The following is a 20,149-nucleotide window of genomic DNA, read 5'->3' as shown; positions in this document are numbered from 1 at the left end:
TCTACGTAAACTGCAACTTAGTCTGAAAGAAAAGCTTTTGTCTGAGAGTGTCTAAGAGCTTTGTATGAAGCACAGATATTTGATATATGAAATTTTGAAAACCAGAGAAAAAAGGAAACGGCATGAAGTTTTTAATGGTACTGGTTTTAATTTTAAATTCCATGCACCTTTTCAAAAAGTGTCAGCTCAAATGCCCATCCACATATTTTAGTCATCTGTAAGTCAGTATTCATAGAAAATGTGATTCAAATCAAAAGAATTTCAAACCTTTCCTCAAAGTTTATTCGCCTAGATGTAATATTTCTGACACATATTAGATGAAAGAAGACTTTTTTTACTGTGGGGGTGCTGGAACACTGGAACAGGTTGCCCAGAGAAGTTGTGGGTGTCCCATCCCTGAAAGTATTCAAGGTCAGGTTGGATGGGGCTTTGAGCAGCAACACAGGAGACTCTTGATGGTAGAGAAACAAAGTTTGAATCCAGAAGAAATTCAGATGGAAGTATAGGAGCAAGTTTTCCCTCAGCTCTTGGGGTAAAATCAAAGTGTTACAAAATTACCTTGATCTGTGATTTTCACTACTGTAACAGGTTAATGAAAACTATGCAGAAGATAGCAAATTTTAAAAGAGAGAAGAATTACAGCATAAAATACATGGGATGGGTTTCTACATGGGACAAAATCTCTGTATTTCAACACTTCCTCATGTTAGGATTTCATGAAGTGCCAAAGAAGGCGGCAAAATATCATTCAGTGCAGCAGTGTGACTCTATTGTCAGCGTCTGGCTAGCTCCAGCACTGCCAGCAGCACGAGGGGACACTTCTCCCAAGAGCTGGCTTCGGGATAGCGCCTAAGGCAGTGCCCAGCTTGCGGCTGTAGGCACACCTTGTGCAGGACAGAGTCTAGTAAAGGCTGCAACCAGCGGAAAGAGGACAGCGGACTCCAACTGTGGCTTAATCCAGGCTTTAATCAACCCCAGAGGGAGCTACAGGAGAAGACGGGGGGGGGGGGGGGGGGGGGGGCGGGGGGCTGACAACAGGTTTTTAGGGGTAGGGAGGTGCCGGGCATTGGGCCAATGGGGGTGCAGTGGGGAGTGGGGTCCAAAGGACTGACATGTGGCCAACACCAACAGAAAACATTCTGGGGAGGGGCCCCGGTTCCTCAGCCAACCATCGAACTCCCCTACTGGAACATTCTAGCAGTAAGGGTGGGGAGTGAGAGTGATTGGCGGGGTACCGGGGAGGGATCAGAAGAAAAAATACAAGGGTTTCCAGGGAAACCAGGGCGGAGTTTAGGGGATACATTGTTGGCTAAGGTGGAGCCCGGAAGACAGACAGCTCCAAAGGCGGGAAGGGAGAACTGGGGCAGAACCATTTTCAGACAGAAGGGGACTGGAATAAACCAACCTAATAACAAAATACACTACAACATCTCCCCCTTTTTCGTTTAAAAAAAAAGAAAAATCAAGTGAAGGCTTAACACACATCTTGCAGGTCTTGACCTTCAAGTTCAGAGTCCATGTGTAAGTCTTCAGCATCTTGTAACTCAATAGACTGTCCCTCTTCTTCGGCCGACACTTGATTAACATTAGGGGGGGACGTCAACTTAACTAAAAGTCCTTTAACTAATCTCCAAACAACCGTTGACGCAACCAAAACTGCAAGTATAACCAAAAGGACTAGCAAAGTTGTCTTTAAGATTGAGCCGATCCAGCCGGAGAGGCCCCAGTTTTTGAAAAGGCCCCCCAGCCAATCTGATGTATCTTGCTTGATCTGATGGACCATGTCCTGCATTTTCTGAATGGAGGCTCTCGCGTCCTCGGCCCGAGATGATAGGTTCAAGCAGCAGAGGCCCTCGAACTCTTCGCACCGATGGTTATGTAAAAGCAACAGGAAATCAATTGCTGCCCTATTCTGGAGCGTTGCCTTCCTCGTTATTTCCTCGTCTGATAGGAGGTCTGATAAGGTGGCTGATGTAAGATTGGCTTGCTTAGCAACCCAACACTCTAGGCAAGCCAATTCTCCTAGTGACTTAGCCACTGACACCCAAGGTAAAAACAAGGTGACGGCTACAATTTTTGGCTTGGACCAATGGATAATTTCTGAGTCACACTCCGGATCGAGATCCTTAAGGTCTCTTTTGGACCAGACTGATTCCGGGGCAGCTCTTTTCACCTTCCAATCATTAATTTTGGTCAGGTTGGGTGTAAACAGCGACAGCCGACCCAAAGTACAAGGACCTCCGACCAGGCGAGAGGGGATGCCTGCCCACACTCGGTCTCCGCAAATAAAGAAAATTCCCCGGGGTAGGGACAGCGGCTTGCTTCCCAGGGTGGATGCAATGGGTATTTCAACGGCCGTCTCACACCACTGGGCAGCAACGTATTCATTCTTTATTGGTTTTATACGAGTATACCTGCTGTCCCAGGGGGCTGGGGAAAACCAAAACAGAAAACAAAGCGAGGCATTAGCGGAGCCGAGCAAATCCAGTTCTGGAGGTTCGGAGGTCAAAGGGGCCAGCCCCTTGATTCCATCCCTCCAGACATCACTGGGTTTCCTACGGTGAGAAAGGGTTTGGGTCACGAATGGGACAAGGGAGGAGTTGAAAGGGGAGGGCAACTCGCCGGGAGAGAGAGGGACCCCCACGAGGCAGGTCGACATCGGGTCCTCTGCTGATGCCATACTGAGGCAAATGTGTTCTTGGCCGAGGGCGTTGGCAAGAGTTCTCCAAACGTTGGCCCTTGGCTGGGGGATGATCCACGGGCTCGCAGGTGGGATAATGGGCCACAGAATGATGGCCAGCAGGAACATAACTGAAAAGGGAGCCATCCAGAGGGAATAACTAAAACAGCAAGAGAACAGAGTTAACAAAACAAAGCTTGAGGTTTGGTTCTGCCCTCAGAGTGGGGTGAGGTTTGAATAGGAGGGTTTCCGCTTCCTTCTCCAGCAGACCTCCTCCACCTGTGCCACACTGCCAGTTTGTCTTGACCTCTTAGGGAGGAAGGGCTTGACCCACTTTGATAGCACCCACCTTAAACCTGAGGGGGTGGATACGCAGGCGTATCCCCTTCCCCAGGTGACCAGGTCGTATGGCCCTTCTGTCTTCCAGGTCTCCGGATCTTTGACTAAAACCGGAGGCCTGGCCTTTAGGTGCAGCTGCTCATGGTGGCCGAAGTGCCACACAATTGGGGGATTTAAGTTATCAAATGAACAGTTCAAAAAGTTGATGGTAAAGAGTGCCTTCAGCAGCCGGACATGAGGGGACTCCACCTTCACAGCCGTTCGTTGTTGTTCGAGTACCCTTTTCAGGCTCTGGTGGGTCCTCTCTACCATGGCTTGGCCTGTCGGGGAATAGGGGATGCCGGTCTTGTGCTCTACTCCCCATTGCTGCAGGAAGCTCCTTAGCTCCCTGGACTTGTACGCTGGGCCGTTATCAGTTTTGATAACCTTAGGGATGCCCAGAACAGCAAAGGCCTGCACAAGATGCTTTTTTACATCCGCTGCTTTTTCCCCTCCGTGGGCAGAAGCATAGACAGCACTGGAGAAAGTGTCAACAGAGACGTGAACATAACTGAGCCGGCCAAAGGAGGGGACATGAGTCACATCCATCTGCCACACTTCACAGCTAGACAAGCCTCTGGGGTTTGCCCCAGAGCTGAGGGACGGAAGCTGATGAGATTGGCACTGGGGGCATGTAGCCACAATTGCCTTGGCCTGCTCTCGCGTGAGTTGGAATTGACGAAAGAGGCCAGGGGCATTCTGATGGAACAGCTGGTGGCTAATCTTTGCTTGATTGAATATGTCAGGGAGTGGGGCCATCTGGGCTGCAGCAGCAAGGGCATCAGCTTTTCGATTGCCCTCTGCAATGAACCCTGGCAAGTCAGTGTGTGATCTGACGTGCATCACAAAGAAAGGTTGCTCTTGGTGGGAGACTAAAGTAATCAACCTTGAGAGCAAATTAAACAAAGGTATGTTAGACACCTCTTGAAGGACTGCGTTCTCTGCTCTGGACACTACACCTGTGACATATGAAGAATCTGTAACCAAATTGAATGGTTCAGAGAACCTCTCGAAGGCTCTGACGACAGCGTCCAACTCAGCTACTTGTGGAGAACCCTCCACCTTAGCAACATCAGCCTCCCACTGCTGAGTTTGAGAATCCTTCCAAGTCACTACAGACTTATGGGATGCTCCGGACACGTCAGTGAAAATGGTCAGGGCTTTCAGAGGGGTTTGACTCTGAACCTTTTTTATTGATAATGCGAATTGGACGTCCTGATTAAATAATTTATGGGCCGGCCTGTTGTGGTGTGTTTTATGCTTGTTCAGTTTTCCCTCCATTGTTCTCTCAGAAAGTCCTGCCCTGTTACCAGTTTGTGTCAATCCCCAAACCCCTCCCCAGTTGTCTTGGTTACCAAATGTATCTTTCTTGTTCCCCACCCCTGGCAGCCTGCCTGTCACTCGACACCCCTGCCTCTTTTTCTAGAGAGTTCGGGCCAGGGTGTCGAGTGATTGGGTTAGGGGCCAGGGTCCCTCCCGCAACTGTGTTTGATGGGTTCTCCGATCATGCCAATCCTTAATGTATCCCTCTCTGATTTGCTATCTTTCACCCCTCCCACCCTCTGTAAAACCGAGGCTTTTTCCCTGCCTCGGGGCTCTCAGCTTCTTCCACCGAACCTGCACGTTTCCCTACCATTAAAACCACCCCCCCGAAGAAACTGAGGGTCGCCTCTTCATTTCATCCTGCGACTTCGGAGCTCTTTACTGCGGCCACACGTCCGCAAGGCTTGACATCGCCTTGGGCACAAAGCCCTGACTCCGGGTTGGGGAAGTGCCTTACTGGCTGGAGGTTGGCTGGACACTTATCTAGCCTGGGCGTTTCACTTTTCACCGGCCACTGCTCCAGTTTTGGCGCCCAACGTGGGGCCCCCCCTTTTCTCGGATTCGTGGACCCCACGGACGGGATTTCGAGAATCCCAGCGGTCGCGGAACTACCCTGTGGTCGAGCAGACCTTGTGCGCGAGGTAGCGCTCCCCGGGGACCTTGGACGGCAGCTCCTTGCACTCTGGAGTCGTCCTGTCGCAGGAAACCCCTCGTTCCAGCTTTTCGTTTGTCGCCTCCGGACTTCGTGAGTATTCTGCTACTCTCCCTGTCGCCTTCCCCTCTATTGGTGTTTCGTCACCACCCTTCTTTTTCTCTAGACAGGGGCCGGGGGTGGGCACCCTTATTTTTTTTCTTTCGCGTTTACTGGAACGGGGGGGGCTTTTCCGCAGCTGCCACTTATAACATCGAGCGATGGGTGCAAAGTTTTCGCTCTCGGCAGCTCAGAAGGGGCTGTTTTACCAAGTTGTGGGTATCCTAGTTGGGGGGGGTTGTTCCGTTGATAAAAAGGAAGTTAAAAAATTAATCCGATGGCTTTTTTCTGAGTTTCCCGAAGTCTCCCCCGATCAAATTAAAGATCCTGCCTTTTGGCAGAGGGCAAATGCCAAGTTATCAAACTTGATTAGATCACGAGACACCTCGCTTTCCCCGTTAGCTTTTTGGATTTCACAAATTCGATCTATCTTGAAAGCAGGAGGAAACTCAGAAAAACCTTCGGTCAGTTTTAGTTCGTGCCCCAGTTCTTCCACCTCTCCCTCTACCCCTAACCCTTCTTCCCGTCCCCATAAACGTAAAACCGGGATTCTGAAGGGTGCAGCGCGCTCCAGCCCCGCGCAGGGTGAACATTCGTCCCCTAGCCCCCTTCAAAATCCTCGGCCCCCCCGCCCTAAGAGTCCTGGCCAGACTCTTAGGGGCTCCTCGTCTTCCCCTACCTCCCCTGTTCCCGTCCCCAGGTCCTCAGTTTCTAAAACCCCAAAATCCAAAACCCTAATTTCTAAGTCCCCAGTTTGCTCCCAGTCGCCTCCAATTCCCCAAAATGGCTCCTATGGGGCCCAAGATGGAGGCAGCCACATGGCCGAAATGGCGGGAAAGCCCTCTTCTTCTCCCCAGAATCCCTTCTTCCCAAGTCCCAACCCCTTCCTGCCATTCGGCCACTCCCAATGTTCTACCCCCTCGTCCTTCCCCCCTCCTGGTCCCTCCTCCTTTCCAGAAACCTCTTCAGTAGTCCCTCCCCTTTCTCCTCCCACGTCCCCGCCTATGGCTCCTCCCTCGGTCCCTCCCATACCACCTCCCATCTCTCCACCCCCTGCCAGTCAAAAAGTTCCACCCCTTGTCTCCGCCTCCTGGGAGAGTCCCTCGATATCAGATCGCCCTGCTCAAGTTCCCAGCCACGCCCCTACCTCCTCCTCTCCCGGTTCCCACGCTCTCCCTGCCGGCTCCCGCGCTTTGGGTTCCGGGGTGGGGGGGGCAGTTGGAAACCGGGAACCGGGGTCTGCTGCGATACCATCCGCAGCCCCGGTTGTTTACCATCCAGAGGGAGATGGTGGGGTGCGTCGCCAGTGGGTCCCCTTACACCATTCACAAATTAAGGAGCTGTGCAAGGCACAGAAAGATTACGGCCGGGACAGCGAATACTTTCGGGGAGTGTTGCAGGCAACACTTACCGAAGCCGATGTCACCCCCTCTGACATCCGGCGCCTCTTCACGTGCCTGCTCAATCCCACCGAGCGGGCTATGTGGGAGGCAGCCTGGAAGAGGGGAGTGACGGAGGCCCTCCCGAGCCTGTGGGAACGGCCCCACACGGGGCTGGACCTAACAGGCAATGTCCTGGCCGTTGATCAGCTCCTAGGGACCGGCAACTGGGCAGATGGGCACTTGCAGGCGAGTGCCATCCCCCAGGAAGCACTCCGAGAGTCAGCGCGGGCAGCCGAGAAGGCGTTCCTGGCGCTGCCGGGGGCGGCTCCTCTCCTTTCTTTTTCCAGAATCTTTCAGGGCGCCGAGGAATCTTTCCTCGATTTTGTCGAACGTGTTCGAAAAGCTGTCGAGCAGCAAGTGGCGGACGAGGTTGCCCGGGAACATATCCTGAAGGAAGTAGCGTCCACGAATGCAAACTCTGCGTGTAGGGACGCCATCCTCAGCCTCCCGATGCACCCACCCCCCTCGCTGCACGATATGCTCGAGGTCTGCACCCGGAAGGTCCTAATCATGCCATCTAGGGAGGGAGAGAAGAGAAAACAGCTGCCACCCCGAGTCAGCGCCGCAGAAGAAGTGCCTGAAAACACCTTCTCTGAAGCCACCTGCCGCTCACCTGCTCCCGGTCCTTCCGCCGCCAAATCACCCTGCCATCTGTGCGGAAAGCTCGGGCATTGGATGCCCGACTGCCCGCTGCGGCGGGAATTTTATGAATTCAAAAAGGGGCAGAGACTCCTGGGGAAAACCCAGACAAAAAACTAACATCTGAGCGCAGTTCCCCCCTGCGCCATGATAAAAATAGGGCGGGACAACCAACACCACGCAGGGAGGGGAGATCTCAGGGACCGCCGCCTGCCAAACAAGACATATTCTCACCGGACTTGTCATATGTTGCATGTCTCCAACCTAGACCCGTGCTAACTGCCTTTTCTGCTTTCAGACCCTTCCGGCTGCAGCTGACGGAGCCGCTACATCTTAAGAACTCCGATTTTCAACTCGTGTCAGTCAGCCCAGAATGCCCAGGAAACTGGGGGCGGATAAGGTGTAAGTACGTCGTTGTCGGAGACACTAAGCACACACCTTTAGAGGTGAACATAATCCCAGGTCTTCTGCCATCTGACCCGGGACTGTTTGCCGTGGGGCTGCACTGTGTCCAACCCCCCACTTTCCTGCCCAAGGGACAGGTGATCGCGCAAGCGATCCCTGTTCCCGAAATAACTTGGGCCCTGGGGTTTCCTCCGGCTGAACTCCAAAATCCAACAGTAGCTTGGGCCCAGGTCCTGGGGTGGGAAAGGCCTCATGTCACCTGTCATATCTCGAAAGGGGGAGAGGGCAAGCCTCTTAAAGGCTTGTTGGACACAGGAGCAGATGTAACGATCATTCCTTCACGGGAATGGCCGTCACATTGGGAATTGCAAAACGCGCCTGGCCACGTCCGAGGTGTCGGGGGTTTACAATTGGCACGTCAATCAAAGAGCGTTGTACAAATTACGGGGCCGGATGGGCAATTGGCTTCAGTGCGCCCATTCGTATTAGATTACACGGAACCCCTGTGGGGGAGAGACTTCTTGGCCCAGTGGGGAGCCCGAATTGACCTCCCAGCAGCTCCCCAGGTTTTTCGGGCAGCGGTCACTGATGAGCGTCCTACCTGGAAACTGAATTGGAAATCTGATAAACCAGTACAGGTAGCGCAGTGGCCGCTCAACAAGCAAAAATTAGCGGCGCTCAATGAGCTTGTTAAGGAGCAGCTACTCAAGGGCAACCTGGTGGAGACCATGTCAGAGTGGAACTCCCCAGTGTTCGTTATCAAAAAGCCCAACAAAGATAAGTGGCGGCTCCTTCATGACCTCCGCCAAATTAACAACATCATTGAAGATATGGGGCCTCTCCAACCAGGGATGCCGTCCCCAACGATGCTCCCCCAAAATTGGAATTTGGTCGTAATTGACATAAAAGATTGCTTTTTCCAAATTCCCTTACACCCGGATGATGCTCCGCGTTTCGCCTTCACGGTTCCTGCCATCAACCGTGAAGCCCCAAGCAAGCGCTATCATTGGCGAGTTCTTCCACAAGGCCTGAAGGCCAGCCCAATGATCTGCCAATGGTACGTCGCCTCCTTGCTGTCCCCAGTACGTGCAGCCACCAAAGACACCATCATTTACCATTATATGGATGACATCCTAGTGTGCGCTCCGACCAACGACCTACTTACCCACGCGCTTGACCTAACAATCGATGCATTGGTTGTTGCAGGGTTCGAGCTCCAACAAGATAAGATTCAACAGATGCCACCCTGGAAGTACCTGGGCCTGGAAATAACGAAGCGGACCATTGTTCCGCAAAAATTGGCTATTAAAACTAACATCAAAAACCTGGCGGATGTCCACCAGCTGTGTGGGTCCTTGAATTGGGTAAGGCCTTGGCTAGGCATTCCAACAGAAGACCTAGCCCCCCTTTTCAATTTATTGAAAGGGGGAGAAGAGCTTAGTTCTCCAAGGTCCCTTACCCCAGAGGCCCAGACAGCGCTGGAGAAGATCCAAAACTCCATCTCGGCCAGGCAGGCCCACAGATATCACCCGGGCCTGCCATTTAAATTCATTGTTCTAGGTAAGCTGCCACACCTCCATGGGGTGATTTTCCAGTGGGACAATTCCATCAAGGGCAAGGACCGGGGCTCGGGAGATCCCCTCTTAATCATAGAGTGGGTGTTCCTTAGCCATCACAGGTCCAAAAGGATGACGCAGCCAGCCGAGCTGGTGGCAGAATTGATCAGAAAGGCTAGATCACGGATCAGAGAGTTGGCAGGTTGTGACTTTGACTGCATCCACATTCCTTTAAAATTCGATTCAGGCCATCTAAAAAGAAAAATGATTGATAACCTTCTGGAAACAAATGAGACGCTTCAACTGGCTTTGGACAGCTACACCGGCCAAATTGCAGTAGATCGGCCGGCCCACAAATTATTCAATCAGGAATTCACATTGTCTCTAAAATCAGTTCAGAGTACAACTCCTCTGAAGGCTTTGACAGTTTTTACAGACGCGTCTGGAGCATCCCACAAGTCAGTGATGACTTGGAAGGATCCTCAGACTCAGCGGTGGGAGGCAGATGTCACCGAGGTGGAAGGCTCACCTCAAGTTGCTGAGTTGGACGCAGTCGTCAGAGCCTTTGAGAGGTTCTCTGAACCATTCAATTTGGTTACTGATTCAGCCTATGTCGCGGGTGTAGTTTCCAGAGCCGAAAATGCAATTTTACAGGAGGTATCAAACATCCCTTTGTTTAACTTGCTCTCTAAGCTTGTGAACTTAGTCTCCCACCGAGAGCAACCCTTTTATGTGATGCATGTCAGGTCACATACCGATTTGCCTGGATTTATTGCGGAAGGCAATAGGCGTGCTGACGCCCTTGCCGCTCCTGTTCAAGCTGCCCCACTCCCTGATCTGTTCAGTCAGGCCAAGATCAGCCACCAGCAATTTCATCAGAACGCCCCTGGCCTTGTTCGACAATTCCATCTTACACGCGAACAGGCCAAGGCGATCGTAGCTACATGTCCTCAATGCCAGTCCCACCAGCTCCCAACAATACCCTTGGGAGCTAACCCCAGAGGTCTATCTAGTTGCGAGGTGTGGCAGATGGATGTTACCCACATCCCTGCCTTTGGCCGTCTGCAATTCGTACATGTCTCAGTGGATACCTTCTCCAGCGCAGTCTATGCCTCTGCCCACACAGGGGAAAAGGCAGCAGATTGTGAAAAACACCTAGTTCAAGCATTTGCTGTCCTGGGCATCCCCAAGGTCCTGAAAACAGACAATGGCCCGGCGTATAAATCCAGGGAGCTGCGAAGCTTCCTGCAACAATGGGGAATAGAGCATAAGACCGGCATCCCCTATTCCCCGACAGGCCAAGCCGTGGTAGAAAGGACCCACCAGAGCCTAAAGAGAGTTTTAGAACAACAGCGAGTGGCCGTGAAGGTGGAGTCCCCCCATATCCGTCTCGCGAAGGCGCTTTTTACCATTAACTTCCTAAACTGTTCTTTCGAAAATCTCAATCCGCCTATCGTGCGACATTTCGGGAGACATGAGCAGCTGCAGGCCAGGGTCAGGCCTCCTGTCCTGATTAAGGATCCGGAGACCTGGAAAACGGAGGGGCCTTTTGATCTCGTGACTTGGGGAAGGGGATACGCTTGCGTGTCCACCCCCTCAGGTCCGAGATGGATCCCCGCTAAGTGGGTCAAGCCCTTCCGCCCTGGGAAGACTCTGAGAGCAGAAAACGTAGAACAGGTCACGGAGGCATGTTGGCGGCGGCGGCGGAAGCTCCCAGGGATGGAGCCACTCCCAGTTTAACCCTCTCCCTGCCCCAGGCAGGACCTGATTCAGAGTCATTCCTTATGTCTGTCTCTTGTTTGTTTTTAGTTTTCCCCCAATGGAACGTGCCTACATCTTAGCCCGCTTGACAGCCGTCCTCATCTGGACCCTGATGCCATCAGTGGGCCCATGGATCGTCCCTCAGCCCAAGGCCAACGTTTGGCGCACCCTCGCGAGTGCCCTCGGCCAAGAACACATATGTTTAGATATGGGCTCAGCAGAGGACCCGATGTCGTCATGCCTTGTGGGGATCCCTCTCTCCCTTAATGAATTTCCCTCCCCTTTCAATACTTCCCTTACCTCCCTCTTATCCAAGACCCCTCCGCTAAAAATCAATGCACAAAATGCCTGGGGAGAAGGAGTCAAGGGGCTGGCCCCTTTGAGCTCTGAACCTCCAGAGCTTGATTTGCTCGGCTCAGCCAATGCTTCCCTCTGTATTTGGTTTCAGTTCGCCCCTAACCCTTGGGACAGCAGGTACTCGTGGATCAAACCATCAAGGCCCGAGTACAAAGCTGCCCAGTGGTGTCAAATGACCATCCAGATGCCACTTGCTTCCACCCTGGGTAGCCAACCGCTGTCCCTGCCCCGAGGTATCTTTTTCATTTGCGGAGACCGAGCTTGGGCTGGCATCCCCGCTCGTCTGGCCGGAGGTATCTGCACTTTTGGGCGGCTGTCGCTGCTTACACCCAACATTACCCAAATTCGCGATTGGAAAATGAAAAGAGCACAACCGAATTCGGCCCGCTCCAAAAGAGATCTCAAAGATCTCGACCCGGATTGTGACTCCCAAATTGAACATTGGTCGAAACCAAAAACTGTAGCCCTCACCCTGTTTTTGCCCTGGGTGTCTGTGGCCAAGTCTCTAGGTGAATTGGCCCACCTGGAGTGTTGGGTAGCTAAGCAAGCCAATTTAACGTCAGCGACGCTATCAGACCTCCTCACAGACGAGGAAATTACAAGGAAGGCGACCCTCCAAAATCGCGCGGCAATTGACTTCCTGCTTTTACTGCATCACCACCGCTGCGAAGAGTTTGAGGGCCTCTGCTGCCTTAATTTGTCATCTCGGGCCGAGGACGCAAGGGTGGCCATAGATAAAATGCAAAGCCTTGTCCACCAAATAAAACAACAGACATCAGACTGGCTGGGGGACCTCTTTCAAGGATGGGGTCTGTCAAGCTGGGCTGAGTCCATCCTGAAAACTATACTTTCCACCCTTTTAGTTTTACTTATTGTTTTGATTGCCTGCTCCGTAGTCTGGGGACTCGTAAAGAGACTTATATCCAGGACCATCAATGTCCCAGACGTCAGCCGAGCGGAACTCTCAGAAGAAGGAGAAAGAGTTGACACCGCTTCGTTGGAGAACTCCGATCCTGAAGACTCCAGCTCGGTTTCTAGCGACGCGGAGCAGGCTGAAACTTCATTTTGAACAGTGTTTGCCCTTACAGTTCTTTTATTTTTAAACGAAAAAGGGGGAGATGTTGTGGTGTGTTTATGCTTGTTCAGTTTTCCCTCCATTGTTCTCTCAGAAAGTCCTGCCCTGTTACCAGTTTGTGTCAATCCCCAAACCCCTCCCCAGTTGTCTTGGTTACCAAATGTATCTTTCTTGTTCCCCACCCCTGGCAGCCTGCCTGTCACTCGACACCCCTGCCTCTTTTTCTAGAGAGTTCGGGCCAGGGTGTCGAGTGATTGGGTTAGGGGCCAGGGTCCCTCCCGCAACTGTGTTTGATGGGTTCTCCGATCATGCCAATCCTTAATGTATCCCTCTCTGATTTGCTATCTTTCACCCCTCCCACCCTCTGTAAAACCGAGGCTTTTTCCCTGCCTCGGGGCTCTCAGCTTCTTCCACCGAACCTGCACGTTTCCCTACCATTAAAACCACCCCCCCGAAGAAACTGAGGGTCGCCTCTTCATTTCATCCTGCGACTTCGGAGCTCTTTACTGCGGCCACACGTCCGCAAGGCTTGACATCGCCTTGGGCACAAAGCCCTGACTCCGGGTTGGGGAAGTGCCTTACTGGCTGGAGGTTGGCTGGACACTTATCTAGCCTGGGCATTTCACTTTTCACCGGCCACTGCTCCACCGGCCGATCAACAGCAATTTGACCGGTGTAACTGTCCAGTGCAAATTGTAGCGTCTCGTTTTCCTCAAGCAGCCTCTCAAGGGTTTTCTTTTTGAATTGGCCCGATCGCAATTGAATGGGAATGTGAATGCAGTCAAAATCACAGCCTGCAAGCTCCCTGATCCGCGATCTTGCTTTGCGGATGAGTTCTGCCACCAGCTCCTGTGGCTGTGTCATTCTCTTGGACCGGTGATGACTGAGAAAAACCCACTCTATAATCAGAAGAGGGTCTCTCGAGCCTTGGTCCTTCCCCCTAACTGGTTTGTCCCATTGAAAGATCATACCATGTAAGTGTGGCAGTTTCCCCAAAACTATGAACCTGAATGGCAGACCCAGTTGATATCTGTGGGCCTGCCTGGCCGAGATGGATTCCTGGATTTTCTCCAATGCTGCCTGGGCCTCTGGGGTGAGTGACCTGGGAGAGCTAATCTCCTCTCGCCCTTTCAACAAATTGAAAAGGGGGGCTAGGTCTTCGGTTGGAATGCCTAGCCAAGGCCTCACCCAATTTAAAGACCCACACAGTTGATGGACATCCGCTAAGGTCTTTACCTTCGTTTTAATAGCCAATTTTTGCGGAACAATGGTCCACTTGGTGATTTCCAAACACAGGTACTTCCAGGGTGGCATCCGCTGAATCTTGTCCTGTTGGAGCTCGAACCCTGCAGCAATCAATGCATTGATTGTCAGGTCAAGCGCATGGGCAAGTATGTCATCGGTCGGAGCACAAACTAATATGTCATCCATATAGTGATAGATGATAACGTCCTCCACGGCTGTACGACTTTGGGGACAGCAAGGAAGCCACATACCACTGGCAGATGATAGGGCTGTTCTTCATACCTTGTGGAAGAACACGCCAATGGTAGCGTTTCCTTGGGGCTTCACGGTTGATGGAAGGAACCGTGAAGGCAAAACGTGGTGCGTCATCAGGGTGTAAGGGAATTTGGAAGAAACAGTCCTTTATATCTACGACAGCCAGATTCCAATTTTGTGGGAGCATCGCTGGGGACAGCATCCCTGGTTGGAGAGATCCCATATCTTCAATGATGTTGTTAATTTTGCGGAGGTCGTGAAGGAGCCGCCACTTGTCTTTATTAGGTTTTTTAATTACAAACACTGGGGAGTTCCAAGCTGACATGGACTCCACCAGGTTTCCTTTAAGTAACTGCTCCTGGACGAGCTCATTGAGCGCTTTCAATTTTTGTTTGTTGAGCGGCCACTGTTCTACCCATACTGGTTCATTTGATTTCCAATTCAGTTTCTGGGTAGAGCGCTCTTCAGTGGCCGCTGCCCGAAAAATCTGGGGAGCCGTCGGGAGGTCAATTCTGGCTCCCCATTGGGCAAGGAGATCTCTCCCCCACAGGGGTTCCGTATAATCTAAAATGAATGGGCGTACTGACGCCAATTGCCCATCCGGACCCCGAATTTGGACGATGCTCTTGGATTGTCGGGCCAATTGCATAACCCCAACACCTTGTACGTGCCCAGCCACGTCCTGCAGTTCCCAATGTGACGGCCATTCCCGAGAGGGAATGATTGTCACATCTGCCCCTGTGTCCAGGAGACCTCTGATTGATCTGTGGTCCCCTCCCCTCAAGAGTTGGCAAGTAATTCGGGGCTTTTCTCTCCCCAAGACTTGAGCCCAGGCTACTGTTGGAGGGGTGTTCTGTTGAGATGGTGAAAGTAGCTCTGGACTCAGCTTCAGCTCTGGCACTGGGATGGCTTGTGCCACCACTTGGCCTTTGGGGAGGAAGAGGGGAGGGTGGACACAGTACAGCCCCATCGAGAACTTCCCTGGGTCAGCTGTCAACAAACCCGGGATGACATTGATCTCGAGTGGAGTGAATTTTGTGTCTCCGACAACGACATACCCACAACGTCCAAGCCGTCTCCACTGGCCGGGGCACTCTGGGCACACGGTCACCAGCTGGAAATCACTGTTTCTTAGATGCAGAGGTCGAGTCAGCTGCAACCTATAGGGAACAGATTTAGATGTTGTGGTCAGAATAGGCTGTGGCTCAAGACAGGCTAAACAGGTCAAGTCTGGTGAGAAAATAGCATTGGGCACAGGCGGTTCTCCCCCTTTCCCCTCCCCGCAAGATGTTATTGAACCTGCCTTATTTTTATCGTAGCGCAGGGGGGGACTGCGCTCAGTCTTTAGTTTTTTTTGGGGGATTCCCCCTCTGTGATTTCCCCCTTTTAAAATCCATGAACTCCCGCCTTAGGGGGCAGTCTGGCATCCAGTGCCCCAGCTTGCCGCACAGGTGGCATGGAGAGACTGCCTTCCCATGTGGTCCTGGGGTGGATCAGGGTGTTGGGTGGTCGTTGACAGGAGTGGCGTCTACTAAGGAATCATCCAGGGTATCAGCAGCAGCAGCTGTTCAGCGAGGTGGCATGCGGGCCCTCTGGTCAGGGTCTCCTGCGTTATGGTGACCCGGTGCACGCAGACTTCAATCATTTGCTGCAGGGTTGGCGGAGGATCTGGTGGGAGGCTAAGGATAGCCTCCTTGCAGGCAGGATTGGTGTTAGTATGGGCCACCTCCTTTAAGAGCTCCGCTCTGGTTCCCTCGCTTTTCACCTGCAACTCAATAGATTTGCGAAGCCTTTCCACAAATACAATGAATGGTTCATCTGCGCATTGCTTAATTATTGAGTAGGAAACGGGGGGTGCAGTTGATGGTAATCTCAGGAAGGCTCTTTCTGCTGCCTTACTGCTTTCCCGCAATGCTTCAGGAGGGATGACCCTTGCCTGAGTGTGCCTGTCTGCCCAATTCCCCACGCCACACATATGATCAATTGAAATCATCTCCCCATTTGAGTCACGCCCAGCGCGGGGATTTTCCCACAATGATGGTAGCACTTCTACCACTTCCTTTCTCCATATTGTCTCCCATAAAGATAATTCAGTTGGGTTCAGAAGACAGGAGAAAAGGGTTCTGAGATCACTAGGGGTGAGCTCCGGCCCTGCTATTGTGGCCTTCAGGATCCCCCAGAAGTACTCACTCTCCTGGGAGAAATTCTTTTGGGCCTTACAGAGCTCTTTAATCTGATGGTGTGGGAAGGGAGTCCACTGAGCCACCACTCCTCTCTCCCCTCCTGGATGGTAAGTAACTGGAGCTGCTGATGGAATAAGAGCAGGCTCTGGCTTAGGGGTTCCCACCCCTCCCCCCCCGGACACCGAAGCGTGGGAACCAGAAGGGGGAGCGTGGGAACCGGAAGGGAGAGAGGGGGAGTGGCTGAAGGACTGGGCGGAGGACTGGGCAAGCTGGGCGGGAAACACAGATGTCAAAGTTCCCGCCCCAAGGGAGGAGTCAGGGGGCGGGGTTAAGTAAGAGGGAGGAGGGGTGGGAGGTACCGACAAGGGAGGAGGGGCAGAGGGAAGCTGGGAGGGGTTGAGGGACAGGAGGGGGTTCTGGGATAAAGAAGGAGAAGAGGCGGGAAAGACCATGTGGCCCCCTCCATCTTGGGCTCCACAGGAGCCATCTTGTGGAGGGAGCTGAGACTGAACAGAGGGATCTTTAACAGGGATTTTTTGAACTGGGGTTTTAACAGGGGTTTTTTGAACTGGGGTATTAACAGGGGTTTTTTGAACTGGGGTAGCAGGGGAGTGGGAAGAACCCCGAGAAGTCTGGCCAGGACACCTCGGGTGGGGGGATTGGGAGCCTTGAGAGCAGCCAGGGGAATGGTGGCTACCCTGCGCCGTGCTGGGGCAAGCTGCTCCTCTCAAGATCCCAGCTTTAGGAAGAGCAGAGGAGGAAGAAGGATTAGGGGTGGAAGGGCAGGGAGAACAAGGGAACAAAGTAGAACTCGTGGAACCTTTTCCCAATTTCGAAGATCTTAACACCAGCCTGATTTGGAATACCCAATAATTGATTTCAGCTAGAGAGCAATCCCCGGATTTAATTTCCTTTTGTAATTTGCTGTAAACTGCGTCCCAAAAGTGGGAGTCACAAAACTGCTCCGGGGAAGTGTCAGGAAATTGGGAAAATATCCACTTCACTAGCTTTTTTAATACTTTTTTATGAACAACAAAACCCCTCCCAGAAAGGATCCCCACAACTTGGACAGAAGCTGTCTTCTGTGCCGCAGACAACTGTGCACCCATGGTAAAAGGTATTAAAATCTGCAGCTCACAGTGCACACCACCCGGGAAAAAGGGGTAAAGAAAACAAGAAAGAGCCCCCCACCGGTCCCTGCCGAGAAAGAGCTGCGCAGCAAGGAAAGGAGAGAGGGTCCACTTGGGGACAAATTAGTTAGAAAGACAGGGAAAAGGGAGAAATGCTCACCAATCCCGGCGAGGGCTAAAAGAAATACAAGGGTGGTGATTTCCGCTGCAGGGACGACTCCTCAGGTGCAAGGAGCTGCCGTCCCCAGTCCCCTGGAGCGCCACCCACCAAAAAGGGGTCTGCTCCCACAGGGGTAGTCCGGCGGCCAGTGGAATTAAAAATCCTGTCCGCAGGGTCCGGCGGTGTCCTCGGAACTCAGCGTTGGGCGCCAAGAACTGCAGCAGTGTGACTCTATTGTCAGTGTCCGGCTAGCTCCAGCACTGCCAGCAGCACGAGGGGGCACTTCTCCCGAGAGCCAGCTTCAGGATAGCGCCTAAGGCAGTGCCCAGCTTGCGGCTGCAGGCACACCTTGTGCAGGACAGAGTCTAGTAAAGGCTGCAACCAGCGGAAAGAAGACGGCGGACTCCAACTGTGGCTTAATCCAGGCTTTAATCAACCCCAGAGGGAGCTACAGGAGAAGACGGGGGGGGGGGGGGGGGCGGGGGGCTGACAACAGGTTTTTAGGGGTAGGGAGGTGCCGGGCATTGGGCCAATGGGGGTGCAGTGGGGAGTGGGGTCCAAAGGACTGACATGTGGCCAACTCCAACAGAAAACATTCTGGGGAGGGGCCCCGGTTCCTCAGCCAACCATCGAACTCCCCTACTGGAACATTCTAGCAGTAAGGGTGGGGAGTGAGAGTGATTGGCGGGGTACCGGGGAGGGATCAGAAGAAAAAATACAAGGGTTTCCAGGGAAACCAGGGCGGAGTTTAGGGGATACATTGTTGGCTAAGGTGGAGCCCGGAAGACAGACAGCTCCAAAGGCGGGAAGGGAGAACTGGGGCAGAACCATTTTCAGACAGAAGGGGACTGGAATAAACCAACCTAATAACAAAACACACTACAACAATTCAGGACATTATTTACTGGAGTTCAGCCTGGCCTTTAGTAGGAACTGGGTTTGAACATAATGTAGATATACCACACACTTTTCCTTTGCTGAAAAATTACTGTTTACAATGAATAAGCAATGAGGATATAAAATTGACTGAAAGCATCTTAAAAAGGTAAAGTATTTCATTGTAAATGATCTGTGATCCAAATAGTTCTTCCACCTCAGTGAGGGACAAAAGAATTCTTCCATATCATGATGGTTTAAAATTGTATAAACCAATGTTTTCTTCTGAAAAGATATTATCTATTTTTTTCTATTTTTAGAAGAAAATATTCCTAGACAAACAACACATGAGAACAAAGTAATTGTAAAGAAACAAATGATATGAAAATATTCCCTACATATAATTAAATGAAAAGCTGTGTTTTAAATAGGAGGTAGATATTAAACAGAATTTTTACACCAGATATTTGAATTGTTGCACCAGCTATTTTGCCCCCAAAGAGAGGTATTTAGCATTTTGGTCTTTTCCAAGGTATTCATCATCTGCTATGCTGACCTCTGTGTGGGCCTAGGTGTGTGTGGAAGGGGAGCATGTGAAGGGGAGTGTGTATGTTTGCTTAACACTTGTTGTGGCAGATTCATGCCTCAGCTCCATCATTTCTTTTAGAAACTTCACAGAGAGTGGATATGAAGTTTAATATCAACAAGAGATCAATTCCCAAATCATCCATTTTACCCTACCTTATAAATCATATGCTTTGTTGCATATTTTATCAAATAGACTTTCAAGCCACATGGACAAATGAGAATGTGGAGAATCCCTCCAATGTCTTGCAACTTTTATGCAAATAGAGTTTCAAGAAAGCATAATTTCTTTTAAAATACATCAGGGACAGGCATGATGGTGGTGTCAAGCTGTTGGAGTTTTTGTTGCTGGGAGAAGTTGTACAAAAGGATTGGTTTTTACATTGACTAGTTACTGAATCAAGTGCATGAATACATTGGAAATTCAACTGGGGGTTCCTTTTTCTACCAGATTACTTCTAGAACGAGCTTGCAGACTGAAGCTGACTCTTTTGCTCTCTTTTTGTTTCTTACCTATTTTCTTGGCTTCTTTACCACTATCTACACAATTCTGGAACTTTTTTCCCAACTAAAATTCTTTCATAGTCTGATAATTAGGATACATTTTTTACAGGGAATTTTTAAAAATCTTTGTTTGAGTTAAGAAGGTAAAGGACTAAGGTCTTTTTCTTACCTCATCAATATTGCGATGAAATTGATAAATAAAGACTAAGTCTTTCTTTTTATTTTCATCCCAAGTAGATAGTTCCCATACATTAATACATTTTGTGGACCAATATTTGCCATTCTGATGTAAGTTGTCCCTTCTTAACAATATACATTCTGTGACTATGTTGACAACACTCTTGGTGAAGATCCTAACTGGTCTTAAACACACATAGGGAGAAATTTGCTCAGCCAGTGTCAGTCTTAAGCATGCCTATCAGAAGATCTTTCTATAGCTGGGGAATTTTCCCATGAAAGGGATTCAGTTATGGAAGAGACACTTATCCCAGAGTTTTGCATTCTTCTTGAGCACTACTTAAGGAACTTAGATCCCATGTCCATTTGGATCTCTCTCTGCACAGATCTTTGTCATGCCAGTGCTTGAAATGCATCTCTAAGAGAATTCACTAGCAAAGAATGAATGAGAGTGGAAGGCGTCAGTGGGGCTCACCAGGTCCAACCCCCCTGCTTAAACCAGGATACCTAGAGCCTCTTGCCCAGGATTATATCTGGGTGTACTTTTAATGTCTTCAAAGATCCAGGCTCCACCATCTTTCTGGGCAGTCTGTGCCGTGGTTCAGTCGCCCTCACAGTAAAAAATCATTTGCTGATGTGCAGAGGCAATCTCCTGTATTTCAGTGTG

At 51.1% G+C, this 20,149-nt stretch overlaps 1 long non-coding RNA gene across 2 annotated transcripts; it reads right to left on the bottom strand.

Annotated features, from left to right (window-relative positions):
• Positions 1-690: 690 nt before the first annotated feature.
• Positions 691-18,809, bottom strand: LOC143694854 (uncharacterized). 2 transcript variants are annotated; one of them, XR_013183580.1, is made up of 3 exons: positions 17,341-18,809; positions 13,020-15,632; positions 691-4,298 (listed from the first exon to the last, which is right to left on the bottom strand). It is a non-coding gene; the product is annotated as an uncharacterized LOC143694854 (long non-coding RNA). The 2 variants fall into 2 exon arrangements; XR_013183581.1 differs by having other exon boundaries at positions 988-4,298; positions 13,020-13,713; positions 14,926-18,809.
• Between the last annotated feature and the right edge of the window lie 1,340 nt (positions 18,810-20,149).

This window comes from Agelaius phoeniceus, chromosome 10 (assembly GCF_051311805.1).
Source record: "Agelaius phoeniceus isolate bAgePho1 chromosome 10, bAgePho1.hap1, whole genome shotgun sequence".
NCBI lineage: Eukaryota > Metazoa > Chordata > Aves > Passeriformes > Icteridae > Agelaius > Agelaius phoeniceus.
Note: the sequence above shows the minus strand (reverse complement) of the source record. Positions and strands in the feature narration are given on the sequence as shown.